This window comes from Ranitomeya imitator, chromosome 6 (genome assembly GCF_032444005.1).
Source record: "Ranitomeya imitator isolate aRanImi1 chromosome 6, aRanImi1.pri, whole genome shotgun sequence".
Lineage (NCBI taxonomy): Eukaryota > Metazoa > Chordata > Amphibia > Anura > Dendrobatidae > Ranitomeya > Ranitomeya imitator.
Genome location: NC_091287.1, coordinates 332,337,934 through 332,360,828, shown reverse-complemented (window position 1 = coordinate 332,360,828; position 22,895 = coordinate 332,337,934).

Below are 22,895 nucleotides of genomic sequence, written 5' to 3'. Positions count from 1 at the left end.
TCTTTTTACACTTGTGAAAATAAAAAAAGAATGGTTCTGAAGTCTGCAAAGACTTTGAAGAGTTGGGGAAGAAAGTAAAGGAACTGGATGCACAGGTAGTTTTTTCTTCTATCCTTCCAGTAGACGGGCATGGCACCAGGAGATGGAACAGGATCCTTGATGCAAACAACTGGCTAAGACGATGGTGCAGACAACAAGGATTCGGATTCCTGGACCACGGTGTGAATTACTGGTACGATGGACTCCTCGCCAGAGACGGACTACACCTCAACAAACCTGGGAAACACACATTCGCCAGAAGACTCGCTACACTCATCAGGAGGGCGTTAAACTAGAAGAAGAGGGGACGGGAAGAAAAACATTAGACTTGAACAAAGAAGACCCAGGAAAACATACTCAGAAGGGAGGTAAGAACATTTGTAAAACAATCCACAGCGAGGAGATTGGAACAAAACAAAATCCTCTAAACTGCATGCTCGCAAATGCCAGAAGCCTTACAAACAAGATGGAAGAACTAGAAGCAGAAATATCTACAGGTAACTTTGACATAGTGGGAATAACCGAGACATGGTTAGATGAAAGCTATGACTGGGCAGTTAACTTACAGGGTTACAGTCTGTTTAGAAAGGATCGTAAAAATCGGAGAGGAGGAGGGGTTTGTCTCTATGTAAAGTCTTGTCTAAAGTCCACTTTAAGGGAGGATATTAGCGAAGGAAATGAGGATGACGAGTCCATATGGGTCGAAATTCATGGAGGGAAAAATGGTAACAAAATTCTCATTGGGGTCTGTTACAAACCCCCAAATATAACAGAAACCATGGAAAGTCTACTTCTAAAGCAGATAGATGAAGCTGCAACCCATAATGAGGTCCTGGTTATGGGGGACTTTAACTACCCGGATATTAACTGGGAAACAGAAACCTGTGAAACCCATAAAGGCAACAGGTTTCTGCTAATAACCAAGAAAAATTATCTTTCACAATTGGTGCAGAATCCAACCAGAGGAGCAGCACTTTTAGACCTAATACTATCTAATAGACCTGACAGAATAACAAATCTGCAGGTGGTCGGGCATCTAGGAAATAGCGACCACAATGTTGTACAGTTTCACCTGTCTTTCACTAGGGGGACTTGTCAGGGAGTCACAAAAACACTGAACTTTAGGAAGGCAAAGTTTGACCAGCTTAGAGATGCCCTTAATCTGGTAGACTGGGACAATATCCTCAGAAATAAGAATACAGATAATAAATGGGAAATGTTTAAGAACATCCTAAATAGGCAGTGTAAGCGGTTTATACCTTGTGGGAATAAAAGGACTAGAAATAGGAAAAACCCAATGTGGCTAAACAAAGAAGTAAGACAGGCAATTAACAGTAAAAAGAAAGCATTTGCACTACTAAAGCAGGATGGCACCATTGAAGCTCTAAAAAACTATAGGGAGAAAAATACTTTATCTAAAAAACTAATTAAAGCTGCCAAAAAGGAAACAGAGAAGCACATTGCTAAGGAGAGTAAAACTAATCCCAAACTGTTCTTCAACTATATCAATAGTAAAAGAATAAAAACTGAAAATGTAGGCCCCTTAAAAAATAGTGAGGAAAGAATGGTTGTTGATGACGAGGAAAAAGCGAACATATTAAACACCTTCTTTTCCACGGTATTCACGGTGGAAAATGAAATGCTAGGTGAAATCCCAAGAAACAATGAAAACCCTATATTAAGGGTCACCAATCTAACCCAAGAAGAGGTGCGAAACCGGCTAAATAAGATTAAAATAGATAAATCTCTGGGTCCGGATGGCATACACCCACGAGTACTAAGAGAACTAAGTAATGTAATAGATAAACCATTATTTCTTATTTTTAGCGACTCTATAGCGACGGGGTCTGTTCCGCAGGACTGGCGCATAGCAAATGTGGTGCCAATATTCAAAAAGGGCTCTAAAAGTGAACCTGGAAATTATAGGCCAGTAAGTCTAACCTCTATTGTTGGTAAAATATTTGAAGGGTTTCTGAGGTATGTTATTCTGGATTATCTCAATGAGAATAACTGTTTAACTCCATATCAGCATGGGTTTATGAGAAATCGCTCCTGTCAAACCAATCTAATCAGTTTTTATGAAGAGGTAAGCTATAGGCTGGACAACGGTGAGTCATTGGACGTGGTATATCTCGATTTTTCCAAAGCGTTTGATACCGTGCCGCACAAGAGGTTGGTACACAAAATGAGAATGCTTGGTCTGGGGGAAAATGTGTGTAAATGGGTTAGTAACTGGCTTAGTGATAGCAGAGGGTGGTTATAAATGGTATAGTCTCTAACTGGGTCGCTGTGACCAGTGGGGTACCGCAGGGGTCGGTATTGGGACCTGTTCTCTTCAACATATTCATTAATGATCTGGTAGAAGGTTTACACAGTAAAATATCGATATTTGCAGATGATACAAAACTATGTAAAGCAGTTAATACAAGAGAAGATAGTATTCTGCTACAGATGGATCTGGATAGGTTGGAAACTTGGGCTGAAAGGTGGCAGATGAGGTTTAACAATGATATCATTACACACTGAATGGGAAACCACTGGGTAAATCTGACAGGGAGAAGGACTTGGGGATCCTAGTTAATGATAAACTTACCTGGAGCAGCCAGTGCCAGGCAGCAGCTGCCAAGGCAAACAGGATCATGGGGTGCATTAAAAGAGGTCTGGATACACATGATGAGAGCATGATACTGCCTCTGTACAAATCCCTAGTTAGACCGCACATGGAGTACTGTGTCCAGTTTTGGGCACCGGTGCTCAGGAAGGATATAATGGAACTAGAGAGAGTACAAAGGAGGGCAACAAAATTAATAAAGGGGATGGGAGAACTACAATACCCAGATAGATTAGCGAAATTAGGATTATTTAGTCTAGAAAAAAGACGACTGAGGGGCGATCTAATAACCATGTATAAGTATATAAGGGGACAATACAAATATCTCTCTGAGGATCTGTTTATACCAAGGAAGGTGACGGGCACAAGGGGGCATTCTTTGCGTCTGGAGGAGAGAAGGTTTTGCCACCAACATAGAAGAGGATTCTTTACTGTTAGGGTAGTGAGAATCTGGAATGGCTTGCCTGAGGAGGTGGTGATGGCGAACTCAGTCGAGGGGTTCAAGAGAGGCCTGGATGTCTTCCTGGAGCAGAACAATATTGTATCATACAATTATTAGGTTCTGTAGAAGGACGTAGATCTGGGGATTTATTATGATGGAATATAGGCTGAACTGAATGGACAAATGTCTTTTTTCGGCCTTACTAACTATGTTACTATGTTACTATGTAAATGTTCTTGAAAAACACTTTAAAAATCCATTTTAAAATGGCACCCGCCACGTCTGCGCAGTAGCTGCTATCAGTGTACACAGATTTCGATAGCTGGTATTGCACAGGCGTCAGTAGCGCCATCTTGCTAGAGAAGGAAAAAAAATTCCTCCAAGATGGTGCTGCCTGCGCAGTAGCAGCTCTCGGCGATCGCGGACAGCTCAGTTGCCACGGCTGGCTTATGGCCCTCTAATTGCACCTTACACTGTAAGCAAGTGCCCGCAGTGTTCACTATTGAATGATTCGGTGCATGTAATGAAGGGCAGAGTCAGCTTTGGGTAGAGTCACACTCTGCCCTTTTGTCCCGCCAACAATGACGGCAGTGTCTTCTGTGATGTATATGCCCCAGCATATAAATACACGATGCATCAGTACACTATGACTAATACATGAACTCCAATATTGCTGGAAAATGGTAAAAATGTAGAGGCACTTACTCATCCAACCACATCAAGGTGTACCTTTTTAATATGGATGGTTCCTAGCCACTAAATGTCTTACTTCTCCATGGGCGAAAACAGCCTCATGTGAATGGGGAGTGATAGGTGGATAATGGAGGGGACCACACACCCCTTTATGTACTACATAAAAAAGAATAAATAGAACCCGCACACCTTTAACCCCTTCATGACCCAGCCTATTTTGACCTTAATGACCTGGCCGTTTTTTGCAATTCAGACCAGTGTCCCTTTATGAGGTAATAACTCAGGAACACTTCAATGAATCCTAGCGTTCTGAGATTGTTTTTTCGTGACATATTGAGCTTCATGTTAGTGGTAAATTTAGGTTGATAATTTTTGCGTTTATTTGGGAAAAAAATGGAAATTTGACTAAAATTTTGGAAATTTCGCAATTTTCAAATTTTGAATTTTTATTCTGTTAAACGAGAGAGTTATGTGACACAAAATAGTTAACAAATAACATTACCCACGTTTACTTTACATCAGCACAATTTTGGAAACAAAATTTTTTTTGCTAGGAAGTTATAAGGGTTAAAATTTGACCAGCGATTTCTCATTTTTACAACGAAATTTACAAAACCATTTTTTTAGGGACCACCTCACATTTGAAGTCAGTTTGAGGGGTCTATATGGCTGAAAATACCCAAAAGTGACACCATTCTAAAAACCACCCCTCAAGGTACTCAAAACCACATTCAAGAAGTTTATTAACCCTTCAGGTGCTTCACAGCAGCAGAAGCAACATGGAAGGAAAAAATGAACATTTAACTTTTTAGTCACAAAAATGATTTTAGCAACAATTTTTTTATTTTCCCAAAGGTAAAAAGGGAAGCTGAACCCCAAAAGTTATTGTACAATTTGTCCTGAGTAAGCCAGTACCCCATATGTGGGGGGGGGGGAACCACTGTTTGGGCGCACGACAGGGCTCGGAAGGGAAGGAGCACCATTTGACTTTTGAATGAAAAATTAGCTCCAATCGTTAGCGGACGCCATGTCGCGTTTGGAGAGCCCCTGTGTGCCTAAACATTGGACCTCCCCCACATGTGACCCCATTTTGGAAACTAGACCCTCCACGGAACTTATCTAGATGAATAGTGAGCACTTTGAATCCCAAGGTGCTTCACAAATTGATCCGTAAAAATGAAAAAGTCCTTTTTTTCACAAAAAATTTCTTTCAGCCTCAATTTGTTCATTTCCACATGGGCAACAGGATAAAATGGATCCTAAAATTTATTTGGCAATTTCCCCTGAGTACACTGATACCTCACATGTGGGGGTAAACCACTGTTTGGGCACACGGCAGGGCTCGGAAGAGAAGGAGCGCCATTTGACTTTTTGAACGACAAATTAGCTCCAATCGTTAGCGGACACCATGTCGCGTTGGGAGAGCCCCTGTGTGCCTAAACATTGGAGCTCCCCCACATGTGACCTTATTTTGGAAACTAGACCTCCCATGGAACTAATCTAGATGTGCGGTGACTACTTCAAACCCTCAAGTGCTTCACAGAAGTTTATAACACAGAGCCGTTAAAATAAAAAATCATTTTTCTTTCCTCAAAAATTATTTTTTAGCCCGCAATTTTTTATTTTCACAAGAGTAACAGGAGAAATTGGACCCCAAAAGTTCTTGGCCAGTTTGTCCTGAGCACGCTGATACTCCGTATGTGGGGGGGAACCACTGTTTAGGCACACGTCGGAGCTCCGAAGGGAAGTAGTGACTTTTGAAATGCAGACTTTGATGGAATGGTCTGCGGGCATCACGTTGCGTTTGCAGAGCCCCTGATGAGCCTAAACAGTAGAAACCCCCCACAAGTGACCCCATTTTGGAAACTAGACCCCCCAGGGAACTTATCTAGATATGTGTTGAGCACTTTGAACCCCCAAGTGCTTCACAGAAGTTTACAACGCAGAGCCGTGAAAATAAAAAATCATTTTTCTTTCCTCAAAAATGATGTTTTAGCAAGCAATTTTTTATTTTTACAAGGGTAACAGGAGAAATTGGACCCCAATAATTGTTGCCCAGTTTGTCCTGAGTATGCTGGTACCCCATATGTGGGGGTAAACCACTGTTTGGGTGCACGTCGGGGCTCGAAATGGAGGGAGCACCATTTGACTTTGAATGCAAGATTGGCTGGAATCAATGGTGGCGCCATGTTGCATTTGGAGACCCCTGATGTGCCTAAACAGTGGAAACCCCTCAATTCTAACTCCAACACTAACCCCAACACACCCCTAACCCTAATCCTAACTGTAGCCATAACCCTAATCACAACCCTAACCCCAACACACCCCTAACTCTAATCCCAACCCTAATCGTAACCCTAATCCCAACCCTAATCCCAACCCTAACTACAACCCTAACCCCAACACACCCCTAACCATAACCCTAACCACAAGCCTAAACAGTCTAATCTTAACCCTATTTCCAACCCTAGCCCTTATTCCAACCCTAACTTTAATTTTAACCTTAACCCTAAGGCTATGTGCCCACGTTGTGGAATCGTGTGAGATTTTTCCACACCATTTTTGAAAAATCCGCAGGTAAAAGGCACTGCGTTTTACCTGTGCATTTACCGCGGATTTCCAGTGTTTTTTGTGCGGATTTCACTTGCGGATTCCTATTGAGGAACAGGTGTAAAACGCTGCGGAATCCACACAAAGAATTGACATGCTGCGGAAAATACAGCACAGCGTTTCCGTGTGGTATTTTCTGCACCATGGGCACAGCGGATTTGGTTTTCCATAGGTTTATGTGGTACTGTAAACGTGATGGAAAACTGCTACGAATCCGCAGCGGCGAATCCGCTGCGGATCCGCAGCCAAATCCGCACCATGTGCACATAGCCTAAGGCTAGGTTCACATTGCGTTAGTGCAATCCATTTAGCGCATATGCTAACGGAATGCGCTAACACAATGTACAAAAAGGGATTGCGTTTAGGGATCCCGCTAGCGCAGATGCCCGATCTGCGCTAGCGAGAACGGACCCAAAAACGCTGCAAGCAGCGTTCGAGGTCCGTCAGAAAATAACGCGACATAGCTAACGCATGCCAAAAATGGCATACGTTAGCGATACGTTAGATACATTGCGGTCAATGGCTGCACTAACAGATCCGTTACATTGCGTTAGTGGCGCTATGTAACGGATTCCTTTAGCGGACTGTCACTAACGCAATGTGAACCCAGCCTAATTCTAACCCTAACCCTAGCCCTAACCATAGTGGGGAAAAAAAAATATATTTTCTTTATTTTATTTTTACCCTACCTATGGGGGTGATAAAGGGGGGGGGGGGGTATTTATTATTTTTTTATTTTGATCGCTGTGATAGGTTCTACCACAGCGATCAAAATGTACTTGTAAGGAATCTGCCGGCCGGCAGATTCGGCGGGCGCACTGCGCAAGCGCCCGCCATTTTCCAAGATGGCGGCGCCCATGCAGCAGCCGGACGGACACCAGGAGGTCGGTAAGTATGATAGGGGGGGATCAAACAGCGGGGGGGGGAGCTCGGACTGCGGGGGGAGCGGACAGGAGGACGGAGGGGAGCGGAGGACAGGAAATGACAGGACAGAGGTCGGAGGGAAGCAGATCTGTGGCAGTGGGGGCAGATCGCGATCTCCAGCCATGGCTGATGCTATTGCAGCATCGGCCATGGCTGGATTGTAATATTTCACCAATTTTCATTGGTGAAATATTACTATCGCTCTGATTGAAAGTGAAAGTGAAACGTTACTTTCAACAGCCAATCAGAGCGATCGTAGCCACGGGGGGGGGGGGCAAAGCCACCCCCCTGGGCTAAAGTACCACTCTCCCTGTCCCTGCAGATCGGGTGAAATTGGAGTTAACCCTTTCACCCGATCCGCAGGGACGCGATCATTCTGTGACACAGCATATGCGTCACAGGTCGGATTGGCACCGACTTTCATGACGCATACGCTGTGTCACAGGTCGGGAAGGGGTTAAAAGTATTAATATAATGTATGGCCGCACAAATGTACTATGTGGCCAATATAGTAACTTATACATGAACATACTGTGACTAATCAATAGAAGTTACAGGAACAACAAAGTGCAGCCCATCATACTTTCGGAGTCCCAATCTCCTGTTTAAAAGCTTTGAAAAGATGCAAAATTTAGGTGCAACTCAGAGCTGCGCTTAATTCTTGCAACATCTGGCATCTTCACTCCAGGTTCTCCCAGCAACGCCAAAATGGGCAGAGCTGGTCAGGATGGGGGCGTGGTGACCACTGCTCAAATTCATGGCACGAGGCAGTGCTTGTTACTCCACCAATTTTACTCCGGCAGGGGCTGGGATTTCATGTGGCGAGGCCAGACTCATCCGGTGCCGATTCATGAAGAGGTGCACGGGCCCAAAGACTCTGTTTATATGTTGGTGCTACATTTGTTAGTCTTTTGTCTCGTTGAACAGTCTTGTTCATACAGAGTAGAAATAAAGGCGTGTATAAATAGTGAGTTCACAAATTGCAATGGTTTTGCTTAAATTGCAATAGAAATAGGAATTTGACCCGAACGTCTAGACCCATCCTTTAGGCTGTGTTCACACATTGCAGCCATGGTAGGGTTTTGTTTTTTTTTCCACAACAGCAACCAAAACCACACCGTGTGCAGAATTTTTTTTAAATCATGTAAAAAATGTTTCTATTTTATCACAATTGCAGCAAAAAGTTGCACCACAGCTGCAATATTTAAAGCCAGAAATTTATGGCAAAACACCTTTCGTTTTTTGCAATGCAAACGTTTTTGCCATTGTGTCTTCTTTTAAGTTGAAACACTAGAAAATCTGTTCTTAGTATCTGTATTCTCTTCTCTTTGCCTCAATGTCTTTGGAATCTGTTGCTGCAGTGAAAAACTCTGATAACTTTCTAAAATTATTTTTTCCAATAAATTGTGAAAAAGAATCTGTCACCAGGTTTATGCACACCTAACTGAATTCAGCTTTTCACCATTACTATCACATTTCTGGGGGTACAAGCTCTCATTAAAGGGAACCTGTCACCCCCAAAATCGATGGTGAGGTAAGCTCACCGTCATCAGGGGCATATCTACAGCATTCTGTAATGCTGTAGATAAGCCGCCGATGTTACCTGAAAGAGGAGAAAAAGAGGTTAGATTATACTCACCCAGAAGCCCAGAAGAGGACGTCATTGAATGAAGATGGGAGGCGCTGGAGCGGACCTGAGACACCCATTTGACCAGACCACAGCAGGACCGCCCCTGGGTGAGTATAATCTAACCTCTTTTTCTCCTCTTTCAGGTAACATCGGCGGCTTATCTACAGCATTACAAAATGCTGTAGATAAGCCCCTGATGACGGTGGGCTTAGCTCACCATCGATTTTGGGGATGACAGGTTCCCTTTAAAGAAATCCAGCTTGTATATTAAGACTTACACACACGCATTGTTTTATGGGGAAAAGGGTATGTAAATTAGCTTTTCTCCAGAGGGAAGAAAATTATGAGTCAATTTTCTTCATTCTAGATAGTATATTTGCACAACACTATTACAGAAGCATAACATTACCATATATATATATATATATATATATATATATATATATGTATATATATACAGTGGGGCAAAAAAGTATTTAGTCAGTCAGCAATAGTGCAAGTTCCACCACTTAAAAAGATGAAAGGCGTCTGTAATTTACATCATAGGTAGACCTCAACTATGGGAGACAAACTGAGAAAAAAAAATCCAGAAAATCACATTGTCTGTTTTTTTAACATTTTATTTGCATATTATGGTGGAAAATAAGTATTTGGTCAGAAACAAAATTTCATCTCAATACTTTGTAATATATCCTTTGTTGGCAATGACAGAGGTCAAACGTTTTCTGTAAGTCTTCACAAGGTTGCCACACACTGTTGTTGGTATGTTGGCCCATTCCTCCATGCAGATCTCCTCTAGAGCAGTGATGTTTTTGGCTTTTCGCTTGGCAACACGGACTTTCAACTCCCTCCAAAGGTTTTCTATAGGGTTGAGATCTGGAGACTGGCTAGGCCACTCCAGGACCTTGAAATGCTTCTTACGAAGCCACTCCTTCGTTGCCCTGGCGGTGTGCTTTGGATATTTGTCATGTTGAAAGACCCAGCCACGTTTCATCTTCAATGCCCTTGCTGATGGAAGGAGGTTTGCACTCAAAATCTCACGATACATGGCCCCATTCATTCTTTCATGTACCCGGATCAGTCGTCCTGGCCCCTTTGCAGAGAAACAGCCCCAAAGCATGATGTTTCCACCACCATGCTTTACAGTAGGTATGGTGTTTGATGGATGCAACTCAGTATTCTTTTTCCTCCAAACACGACAAGTTGTGTTTCTACCAAACAGTTCCAGTTTGGTTTCATCAGACCATAGGACATTCTCCCAAAACTCCTCTGGATCATCCAAATGCTCTCTAGCAAACTTCAGACGGGCCCGGACATGTACTGGCTTAAGCAGTGGACACGTCTGGCACTGCAGGATCTGAGTCCATGGTGGCGTAGTGTGTTACTTATGGTAGGCCTTGTTACATTGGTCCCAGCTCTCTGCAGTTCATTCACTAGGTCCCCCCGCGTGGTTCTGGGATTTTTGCTCACCGTTCTTGTGATCATTCTGACCACATGGGGTGGGATTTTGCGTGGAGCCCCAGATCGAGGGAGATTATCAGTGGTCTTGTATGTCTTCCATTTTCTAATTATTGCTCCCACTGTTGATTTCTTCACTCCAAGCTGGTTGGCTATTGCAGATTCAGTCTTCCCAGCCTGGTGCAGGGCTACAATTTTGTTTCTGGTGTCCTTTGACAGCTCTTTGGTCTTCACCATAGTGGAGTTTGGAGTCAGACTGTTTGAGGGTGTGCACAGGTGTCTTTTTATACTGATAACAAGTTTAAACAGGTGCCATTACTACAGGTAATGAGTGGAGGAAAGAGGAGACTCTTAAAGAAGAAGTTACAGGTCTGTGAGAGCCAGAAATCTTGATTGTTTGTTTCTGACCAAATACTTATTTTCCACCATAATATGCAAATAAAATGATAAAAATAACAAACAATGTGATTTTCTGGATTTTTTTTTCTCAGTTTGTCTCCCATAGTTGAGGTCTACCTATGATGTAAATTACAGACGCCTCTCATCTTTTTAAGTGGTGGAACTTGCACTATTGCTGACTGACTAAATACTTTTTTGCCCCACTGTATATATCTATATACAGTGCCTTTGCGAAAGTATTCGGCTCCCTGGAACTTTTCAACCTTTTCCCACATATCATGCTTCAAACATAAAGATATCAAATGTAAATTTTTGGTGAAGAATCAACAACAAGTGGAACACAATTGTGAAGTTGAATAAAATTTATTGGTTATTTTAAATTTTTGTAGAAATTCAAAAACTGAAAAGTGGGGCGTGCAATATTATTCGGCCCCTTTACTTTCAGTGCAGCAAACTCACTCCAGAAGTTCATTGTGGATCTCTGAATGATCCAATGTTGTCCTAAATGTCTAATGATGATAAATATTACCCACCTGTGCGTAATTAAGTCTCCATATAAATGCACCTGCTCTGTGATAGTCTCAGGGTTCTGTTTGAAGCACAGAGCATCATGAAGACCAAGGAACACAACAGGGAGGTCCATGGTACTGTTGTGGAGAATTTTAAAGCCGGATTTGGATACAAAATGATTTCCAAAACTTTAAACATCCCAAGGAGCACTGTGCAAGCGAACATATTGAAATGGAGGAGTATCATACCACTGCAAATCTACCAAGACCCGGCCATCCCTCTAAACTTTCATCTCAAACGAGAAGACTGATCAGAGATGCAGCCAAGAGGCCCATGATCACTCTGGATGAACTGCAGAGATCTACAGCTGAGGTGGGACAGTCTGTCCATAGGGCAACAATCAGTCGAAAACTGCACAAATCTGGCCTTTACGGAAGAGTGGCAAGAAGAAAGCCATTTCTCAAAGATATCCATAAAAAGTGTTGTTTAAAGTTTGCAATAAGCCACCTGGGAGACACACCAAACATGTGGAACAAGGTGATCTGGTCAGATGAAACCAAAATTGAACTTTGTGGCAACAATGCCAAACGATATGTTTGGCGTAAAGGCAACACAGCTCATCACCCTGAACACACCATCCCCACTGTCAAACGTGGTGGCAGCATCATGGTTTGGGCCTGCTTTTCTTCTGCAGGGACAGGGAAGATGGTTAAAATTTATGGAAGGATGGATGGAGCCAAATACAGGACCATTCTTGAAGAAAACCTGTTGGAGTCTGCAAAAGACCTGAGACTGGGATGGAGATTTGTCTTCCAACAAGACAATGATCCCAAACATAAAGCAAAATCTACAATGGAATGGTTCACAAATAAACGTATCCAGGTGTTAGAATGGCCAAGTCAAAGTCCAGACCTCAATCCAATCGAGAATCTGTGGAAAGAGCTGAAAACTGCTGTTCTCAAACGATGTCCATCAAATCTCACTGAGCTTGAGCTGTTTGCCAAGGAAGAATGGGCAAGAATTTCAGTCTCTCGATGTACAAAAATGATAGAGACATACCCCAAGCGACTTGCAGTTGTAATCGCAGCAAAAAGTGGCGCAACAAAGTATTAAGTTAAAGGGGCCGAATAATATTGCACGCCCCACTTTTCAGTTTTTGATGTTCCACAAAAATTTAAAATAACCAATAAATTTCGTTCAACTTCACAATTGTGTTCCACTTGTTGTTGATTCTTCACCAAAAATTTACATTTGGCATCTTTATGTTTGAAGTATGATATGTGGGAAAAGGTTGAAAAGTTCCAGGGAGCCGAATACTTTTGCACGGCACTGTATATATATATATATATATATATATATATATATATATATATATATATATATATATATATATATATATATATATACTAGACTGTGGCCCGATTCTAACGCATCGGTTATTCTAGAATATGCATGTCCCCGTAGTATATGGACAATGATGATTCCAGAATTCGCGGCACACTGTGCCCGTCGCTGATTGGTCGAGGCAACCTTTATGACATCATCGTCGCCATGGCAACCATTATGACATCTATGTCGATACTGTGCCCGTCGCTGAATCAGAAACGTGAGATGTCTACGTCCTTTATGACATCATCGTCGCTGTGCCCATTGCTGATTGGTCGAGGCCTGGCGGGATTTCTACGTCGATGCTGTGCCGGTCTCTGATTGGTCGAGGCCTGGCGGCCTCGACCAATCAGAGAGCCGGGATTTCCAGGACAGACAGACAGACAGACAGACAGACAGACAGAAAGACAGACAGACGGAAAAACCCTTAGACAATTATATATATAGATATATATATATGTATATATATATATATCAATAAAAAGGTTGTGTTTTGGGTAATACTATTTTTCAGATTTACACTAAATGAATTTTCGTAAGTACTTGGTTGAGATATTTCATATGCAGAACCTATGTAATTTTTTAGTTCACTGTTAATTTGAGAATCTTGTGATTTGTGACCAATCAATGCAATACCGTGCATATGGCCTTGCTTGGCTGCAAAAATGCCGTAAACAACAGACAGCTTTTAATAAACGATAGAAACTGTTATTGACTTTTAACTCAACTACCTATGAATCTGCTACTGTTTGTTTAGAATAGATCATGATGTGTACAACTAGGGTGTACTGTCACTTAACAGGTGTTTGAACATATGGTTGTACAGTCATATCAGATGTGAACTCGGTCAACTAGACAATAACAAAAATTTCCCAATATGCTACGTACATTATTATCCTATTAATAAATTGCAGACAGAACTATTTTACATATGCCTGATACATTTTTCAATTACATCTTTTAAAAACTGCGCCCCATATGGTTTCCTCCCTGATGTACAGGCTATTGTAGTTGTATTGTGTTCCCCATTTCTTCAGCCAGTGATTTTATTATGCCCACAGCAAAGGTAGATTTTATATAGGCAAAGCTATGGCAATGGTTTATAATTACAAATTTTGCTAGAACTTTTGCTTGGAATTTAAAGGGGTTGTCCACTACTAGGACAACCCATTCTTGATCAAAGTGTTTGGACCCGATAGCATAATTAGGTCTATATCCACCTCCCATGCCAACACTGTTCCCCTGGTGTCGACAATGTTCCCCCGGAGTCAACACTACCTCTTCCCGGGGCCCATGTGCTGTTGTTGTGACATGTGACGCCGGTGCCCAATCAGCACTAGTGTCACTTTTTCCGCCTTTGGACAAATCGAACATGAAGAGGAAGTCTGGGCTGAAGCTGATCCCTGTCTTCCCCTTCCGTTCAATTTGTCTGAAGGCGGGGACAGTGACGCCAGCACTGATTGGGCGCCGGTGTCACAAGTCACTACACTGCACGAGAGCCCTGGGGAGAGTGAGTGCCGGCACCGCCGAAACTAAGCCAGCATGGGAGGTGAGTATAAGCTTTATTATGTTACTAGATGGTGGCCCGATTCTAACGCATTGGGTATTCTAGAATATGCATGTCCACGTAGTATATTGCACAGCCCATGTAGTATATTGCCCAGTCACGTAGTATATTGCCCAGTCACGTAGTATATTGCCCAGTCATGTAGTATATTGCCCAGTCATGTAGTATACAGCACAGAGCCACGCAGTATATTGCCCGGCGACGTAGTATACAGCACAGAGCCACGTAGTATATTGGCCAGCCATGTAGTATACAGCACAGAGCCACGTAGTATATTGCCCAGCAATGTAGTATATTGCCCAGTCACGTAGTATATTGCCCAGCGACGTATTATACAGCAGAGAGCCACGTAGTATATTGCCCAGTCACGTAGTATATAACAGAGGCCACGTAATATATAGCACAGCCCACGGAGTATATCACACAGCCCACATAGTATATAACACTGCCTATGTAGTATATAGCAGCCACGCGGTATCTAACACAGCCCACGTAGTATACAGCAGTGTGGGCACCATATCCCTGTTAAAAAAAAATAATTAAAATAAAAAATAGTTATATACTCACCCCCTGGGATCCACCGAAGCTCCGGTGATAAGCGCGCGGCTGCCGCCATCTTCCGTTCCCAGGATGCATTGCGAAATTACCCAGATGACTTAGTGGTCTCGCGAGACCGCTAAATCTTCTGGGTAATTTTGCAATGCATCGCCGGGAACGGAAGATGGCGGCAGGCGCAAGCGGATCGTCAGACAACGGAGGGTGAGAATAGCAGGTTTTTTGTTTTTATATTATTTTTAACATTACATTTTTTTACTATTGATGCCGCATAGGCAGCATCAATAGCAAAAAGTTGGTGACACACAGGGTTAATAGCGACGGTAACGGAGTGCGTTACCCATGGCATAACGCGGTCCGTTACCGCCGGCATTAACCCTATGTGAGCGGTGACTGGAGGGGAGTATGCGCGCGCCGGGCAGTGACTGCGAGGAGGAAGGAGCGGCCATTTTCTTCCGGAATGTGCCTGTCGCTGATTGGTCGCGGCTGTTTTGCCGCGACCAATCAGCGACTTGGATTTCCATGACAGACAGAGGCCGCGACCAATGAATATCCGTGACAGACAGAAAGACGGAAGTAACCCTTAGACAATTATATAGTAGATAAGCTTTATGTTAAGTTGTCCAAGTAGTGGACAACTTCTTTAAACCTCTGCACTAAAAATGTTGAAACTCATCCTATTAATCAGCAGCATTTTTGGAGAATGTTCTAAATTCGTCACAGATTTTCTTTCACTACATGTAGACTGAGACTTTTAAAATGACATCAACATTTATTTTACTATAAACTGATATAAATTTTGGTATCGAAAAGGTATATGGCACTCCAAGGTGTGAAGAAAAAAAAAAATGTAACGCTTTATTTGAAGTGCAATCCAAAAAATAATGTTTCGGTTAAAAGTCAGACCTCCATCAGACTGATTGCTATCCTATGGACACAGCTAAATCTAGCTCTGTGTTAGGAACTGGTGTCGCATGCATCGCAATCTGTATGCGGACCACAACAAACAGATGTGTGAATCCAGCCTAACTTTGCTCATCTGGCTTCAAGTCTAACATGAAATGTCTCTATCCTGCTTTAAAATAATTACCGTAGGTAAATTCAAACATATTTTTTGATCTGCATAGTTGATCACAAAGTATTCACAGAACCTGAAGGCCAGGTGCCCCTTTAGACACACTATGTTCTCTGCATCAAAGTGCTGCTGTCTATTGAACGCAGGTGAATCCGCATGTGTTCATTGAACCGTGCGGATTCACCGCGTTCAATACAGTGTATGTGTGAAATTGACATGCAGTCTGGAAAGACGCATCGCATGTCCGTCTCTGCGGGTGAGCAGCGGGTGTCACTGTACACATAGAGCACATGAGATTTCTTGAAATTGCATCCACTATGCTGTAACATCTGGCCACTGCGGATTTGAAGCTGCATAAATACACAGCGTCAAACCGGCAGCAATTACCGATTGTGGGCACATACCTTAAATATCAGGCAGCGCTTCAATAGGATGCAGTTATATATCCCACAAAAACAATGCTCACATTATAGTTGACATGTCCACTATATGGTTAAGTTCTCGTTAAATGTGTGATCAATATACTGAAAGCTGGCTCTTCTGTACTGTCCACTGGAGGAAAACAAATCTGTTCCAAATCTAGTTGTAAAATAGCAGTTAGTGTTAGAAAATATCGTTATATTTACTGGAAATGGTGAAAAGGCAATGTGATACATACTTTTATAGCCTGCATATTCACCATTGTGCTCACTATCATGGCTTTGTCCCCTGGGGATGAGTGCTGGGTCACAGTGAAAACTGAAACATTGAAAACTAAAACCAGTAGAAACCAATCTGGTGTTTTCTCTTTTTGAGAAAATGAGAATATTGCATGCTGTCAGGATCAAAGCACCTGTTGATGGTTTCAGGTTTTTGCTTGTTTCTACAGGGTAAGGAGGAGATAGGCCAGATGGCAGGTGGGAGAGTGAGCAAGCAGAGAGCTTTCACAGTAGTTGCCCAAGGCACATGCTGCAACAAGAGAGTTTCAAAGCTATGCCTGACTTAGCTATTACTGAAGATGAATGTGATCAAAGATCGGTTCATTTCTCCCTCTTTATTAGTTTAATTTACTTATTACTTTTACAAACTTTAACTTTGTAGCCACATGTGTATAAACCACATCAATATCATTATTTATCTTTAATAGAAACATTCCACGTGAAAGGGTTTGGAGGTTTTATACAAGTGCTTAGACAAGATATTTTTAAATAGTGCTTAAAGGGGTTGTCCACTACTATACAACTCCTTATAAATGCCCCCAGATTGCTGCATAAACTGAAATGTATAATTGCCTTAGACCGGTGCCGCTCCTCTGCTCTGAGACCTGTCACCCCACAAGCTTTGTGACATAATCAATGTTATGTAATTACTACAGACAATCCGTGGCCGCTGACTGTCTGCAGCCTACACAATTCTGATAGAGCAGAAGATAAGGTTCTTCCATTGATGGAATTGAGGATGTTATTCACCTCTCCTGGATCCATCACCAGGCTATCTGTCTTGCTCTGGCCACGGCCAGCTTTCTCTGCTCTTCTGCATGTCAGATGGGTTGGTAACTCATCGCACTCCTGTGACATCATGCTCCTTTATAATCCGGCTCAGGACGCTGCTTGAGTATTCAGGTAGATGGTGTTCGCTGCTACCTCAGACTGCTTTCCGATCACAATGTAAACTATTCAGGAAAGGGAAATTGTGACCGGTGAAAAATGTTTTTTTGGCCTACTTTAGGCAACATTTTATCTAATGATTTATATATGGTCTACAGTAAAATGATAGTAATATACAACATTGATGAGCCTGTACTTTTCTCACATTTGAAGCTTACTCCGGTGTGGACCCCAAGACTATCCTGGATAGCAAAGGTTGGTGAGGTCAGTCCCACCCCCACTAGTACTGTGATTTTATATTACCATTTGATCATATATACGGTACATGTTCAGTTCGGTATATCATTATTATTGGTCTTTTCTCTTCTTGAGTGTTGTCCAGTCCATGTTTCTTTTTTTCATGTATATTGTGATTAGCAAATCCTATGTTATCAGCTGTGTATAGATGTGTTAAGCTATGTGCACACGTTGAATGTTTGGTGAGTATTTTACATCAGTATTTGAAAACCAAAACCAGGAGTGGAACAGTCAAAGGAAAAGTATATAAGAAACATCACCACTTCTGTATTTATCACCCACTCCTTGTTTTGGCTACAAATACTGCAGTAAAAAAAACTCATCAAATGGTCAACATGTGCATGGGGCCTTACTGACATGGTAATCCTGGCCCTGCTGATAAGGAGCCCTCCAGAAAATTCTTCCTAAGGGTGCTTTAACATTGCGTTTTGGTATCCGTTCAGTGGCCCCATCACAGTTTATGTCCGAACCCCAGCAAAATGGGATTTGGACGTATACACCGAGGGTGCCATAGACTACACTATAATGGTGCCAACAGCGAATATGCACTCTGCTGTTTATCATTTTCAGGCATATACGCCTACTGGAGGCAGGCACTCCAATGTAGTAGACTGTCTGGATGTCCATCTCCAGTAGACGTTCACGCCTGAAAATGATGCACAGCAGAGTGCACATTCGTTCTGTCAGCATCATTATAGTCTATGGCCCTGCGTGCGCAAATATGTCTGAATCCCATTTTGCGGGAGATTCAGAAGTAAGCCCAAAGGGGCCACTGAATGGTGTCAAAACACAATGTGAAAGCACCCTAAAGGATAGGAAATACAAGTCTAAAAAAAGCCCAAGTAAGCCATCGTGAAAACTGCAAGATTACTAATTTTGTTTTTTTTAGGAAACTGTTAAATTAGGAAAAAAATTACAAAAAGTGTATAAAAAACACAAAAACCTTATTTAAAGGGAATCTGTCACTAGGTATTTTTATACCTAATCTGAGAGCAGCATAATGTAGGAAAAGAGACTCTGATTCCAACAATTTATCACTTAGTGTCATAACTGCTGCACCCAATAAACTATCAGAGTTCTTAGAAGTAGCATGAAGCAGAGCTGAGAAAGCTAACTCTGCCCACTCCACAACTTTCTGTTTATATTGTCTGTTGACAGTAAGCAGCTTATCAGAGGAGCATGCGTGGTTGGTCTAGCAGGCGCAAGACCTAGTCCTAGCAATGATAATGTTCTGGTGATAAAACCTAGGACTACTGGACTCATGACCTCGACTAGAACTACTGAAGTGCAAGTAGTCAAAATGACTATACCAGTAGTCCTAGTGTTAAAACTGCCCCCTACTTTTAAAGTTCCTTATCGCTTTCATGTTTCTCTACTTCTTCCGTTGGTCCTCAACTGATTTTTTTACCGCAATCAAGTCTTTTCTGTCTCCACAAAAGATCCCAGTATGAAATATGAAATGAATAAGATATTGGATTGCAAGAGAGTTTACGGGAAGTTTCCCTAATTAATAGATTGTGAAGCAAACGGTCCTGAAGAGAGAAATTGGGGTTCTGAAAAGATCATTAATGCCCAGGCTTGCTGGACAAATTTCACACTAATCGTCTATCTTTTCTGTTGGACCAGACTATGATGGACTCTAAATTCAGGGAAAGTTGTTACCTCTTCCAGATCCAGGCTCTCAGACCTCCTCCTGCTGTGGCCAGCTGAACGCCCGGTTAACATGATAGCCCTATATGTTCCTGTGACATCACACTCTCCAGCTTTATAGACCATCTCCGGCAGCAGGATGCCTGATTCACACAGCTAGTATTCACTGCTGCAGATTGCTTCCAAAGTTCTGCCTCATGACAAACCCAGCTCTGTTACATTGGTGAGTAAATCCGCGAATCTGCAGTCAGCTCTGCGTAAGGGTATGTTTCCAAGGTCCGGAATGGCAGCGCTTTGGACGCAGCAGATCCCCGCTCGGACCAAAGCGCTGCTGGCATTTGTACGCGCAGTGATTCTGCATGTGTTCAATGAACACATGCGGAAACACTGCATCCTATACATAGACTGTGTAATCTATCTTACGGAGACTGAGTGTCACCACGAGATAAATAGACATGCTGCGGTCTATATAGACGTGCCACATGTGCGTATATGCAGGTCTGCCACATGCCTCTTTGAGTGCATAGTGGAGATGGGATTTCATAAAATTCCCTCCACTATGCTGTAACATCTGGACACTGCGGCTGTACTCAACGTTCAATCCACCGCGTTTCCTGACCGTGGAAACATAGCCTTATACTTCATGACAAACTCAGCTCTGCTATCACTGACTCAACTTTGCCATACCGCTGCCAGCTCTGCAATGGACTCTGGAAAAACTCATGGCTGCCTCAGACTCTATGACAAAATCAGTTTTACTATTTCTCTGAATCAACTATACTGGTTTCTCACTTCCGAGCCTCGCTACTCTCATTTTCTCCTATTATTCTTCTGCCGTTGTTATATCTGGATCTTCCTGCTGTACCGTCATTCTCGACTCTGAGGCTCCACCTCAACACGTGAGATCTAGCATGCTGCAGCCAATCATCTGACGCCAACTGTTAGCAGCAGTCACGTGACATTGTTTGTCATGAGACGGGCATTGAACACAGGGCTCAAGCACAGTAGTGACACTGGTCTGGGAAATATGTATGCAGCACTCTGTAGCCATTCATAAGGGCTGTCCAGTAGTGGACAACGCCTTTATTGCAGATTGATCTATAATATATACATTCAGTCCCTTTTTAGATCAGTAAAATAGATTGTAAGGCACACTTTTATCACAAGTTCCATTTTATTTGAAACTTACTAAATATATTGAAATAAAGCAACACTTAGGTCACTCAAATACATATAAGCTGATAAACAAGGCGGATAGAAAACAGCTACTGAAGATATGTCACACGTAACGGACGGGAGCTTCCTCAGGGTACAGTGTACCAGAAAAAAAATGGAGCGCCCTCTTCTGGAGAGCAGTACAAAACAATACTATACTGTAAAGAGCGGCTCTAGACAGCCAATCAGTACATTCACTTCAGCCATAAGGATGAGGTCAACTGAAACTCTGCCCACAGCCAGTTGCCAATGGCACAGGATTGTTTTTTTTCTGTTTTGTTTTTAAATGAAATTGTAGAACCATTGGACACTGCGGAGGCGACTATCTGATGACCATTTTATGTTGATAAAAATATTGTATCTTGAGGCCAATTTAATTTGGGAGACCACTATATAGCATTAAGGGCATGCACAGTGGGCAGAGTTTTGGCGCAAGCAGCCAGGCGCAGTGACGTTACTTGTGGGGATGGCACTGGTCTCTGCGTGCCAGGTGTTCGTCTCACAATGTGTACTGACAGTGCACTCTGTTGCCGTTACTGCTGATCAGAGCACACTGTTATTGTGCACAATGCACAGTGACAAGAATCTACAGAGCATCTGTCGGAATTGACAACCGATGCATGCGTAGTAGAACAGGGACCACCGCAGCCCCTGAAAGACATCACTGATGATGCCTCGATTCAGGGAGGGGGCAGAAGCCGCCCCAGTGACCTCTGCCCCTGATGATGCCTTGTCAGGGGTGTAACTACAACAGGTGCAGGGGTTGCAATCGCACACGGGTCCTGGAGCCTAGGGGGCCCTAAAAGTCCCTTTGGCTTATAGAAAAAGACTATTGCTATTAAAGATTGAAAATATTTGGGGGCCCCGTTGGAGCTTTCGCATCGGGGCCCATGAGTTTCGAGTTACACCACTGCGCCTTGTATAATCCCAGCATGCAGTGAGAATCTCAGAAGTGTCATCAAAGAGGAAGAAGTAAAAATAATAAAACAGTTACTTTACTTAGGGAAGGATAGGGAATATTTAACTAAAGTATATTAGAACAGAGATTAGATTATGGAATTACATAGAGGGTCAGGTGAATAGCGGGCAGTATTCCCCTAATTTATTCCCACTGCTACTTAGTATTTGTTGTTGTTTTTTTTTAATTTCGCTATTTGGTTCCCAAGATTTGGGCCTTTTTATTTAGTGCCAATTCTTATTCTTTTTCAAGGCGGTCTGGCTCACAGGGTTCTCTGGGGGAGGGTGGGGTTTAGGCATCGATGCTTATTACCCTGAAGCCACAAGACCAAAAGAATTAGCACTAAATGAAAAGACCCATATCTCTGGAAGTGTATGGTGGAAGTGGAATACCCAGGGGAGCAGGGGAATACAATAACAGTAAAAATGTCCCACTATTGACCCGGTGACAGGTCCTCTTTAATGGGTATAAGCATATAGACCACCCTATGAGCCTTAGGAACATAGAGACCACCCGATGAGCCATAGGAACATAGAGACCACCCGATGAGCCATAGGAGAATACTGTAGGGTCCAGTCCAACATAGGAGCATAGACACCACGAGACATAGGAGCAAATGGACTACCCTATGAGCCATAGAATAGGGACCACCACTAGAGCCATAAACCACCCTATGAGCCATAGAATAGAGACCACCACTAGAGCCATAGACCACCCTATGAGCCATAGAATAGAGACCACCACTAGAGCCATAGACCACCCTATGACTCACAGAGACCACGTTATGAGCCACAGAGACCACCCTATGAGCCATAGACAGCGGTCCCATCTCTGCTCATGCCCTTACGCTGTCACTGACCATCTGTACTGGCATTTTGACTTATAACAGGGTTCACTGACAATTCTGCCATTTTGGCGCGGGCAGCGGTGACCATAGGCCAGTAGCGGCGGCCCTGCGTTCTCCTGAGACCAAAACTACTGTTATTTCACCACTTCTTTCTTTTTGGAAACCTACCAGTTTTCTTAATTTCCGTAAATATATGAAAACGTCATAGATCTAACACAAAGTGTGGACTCGGTAGATGAGCGCCATAGTTCTTAATAACAATATATGCACTACTGCCGAGGTTGTGGAACTACTAGTACCAGCATGGCTGTGCACAGAGCGGAGCTCAGCTGCTGCGGCTCCCGCCTCCTCAGCTCTGCGTGTGGTGGAAGCTGCAGACTTCTGCCCTTTGCAGGCATAGCGCTGCCACGCGACGGTTGCCATGGAGAAGGCTAGGCGGCATG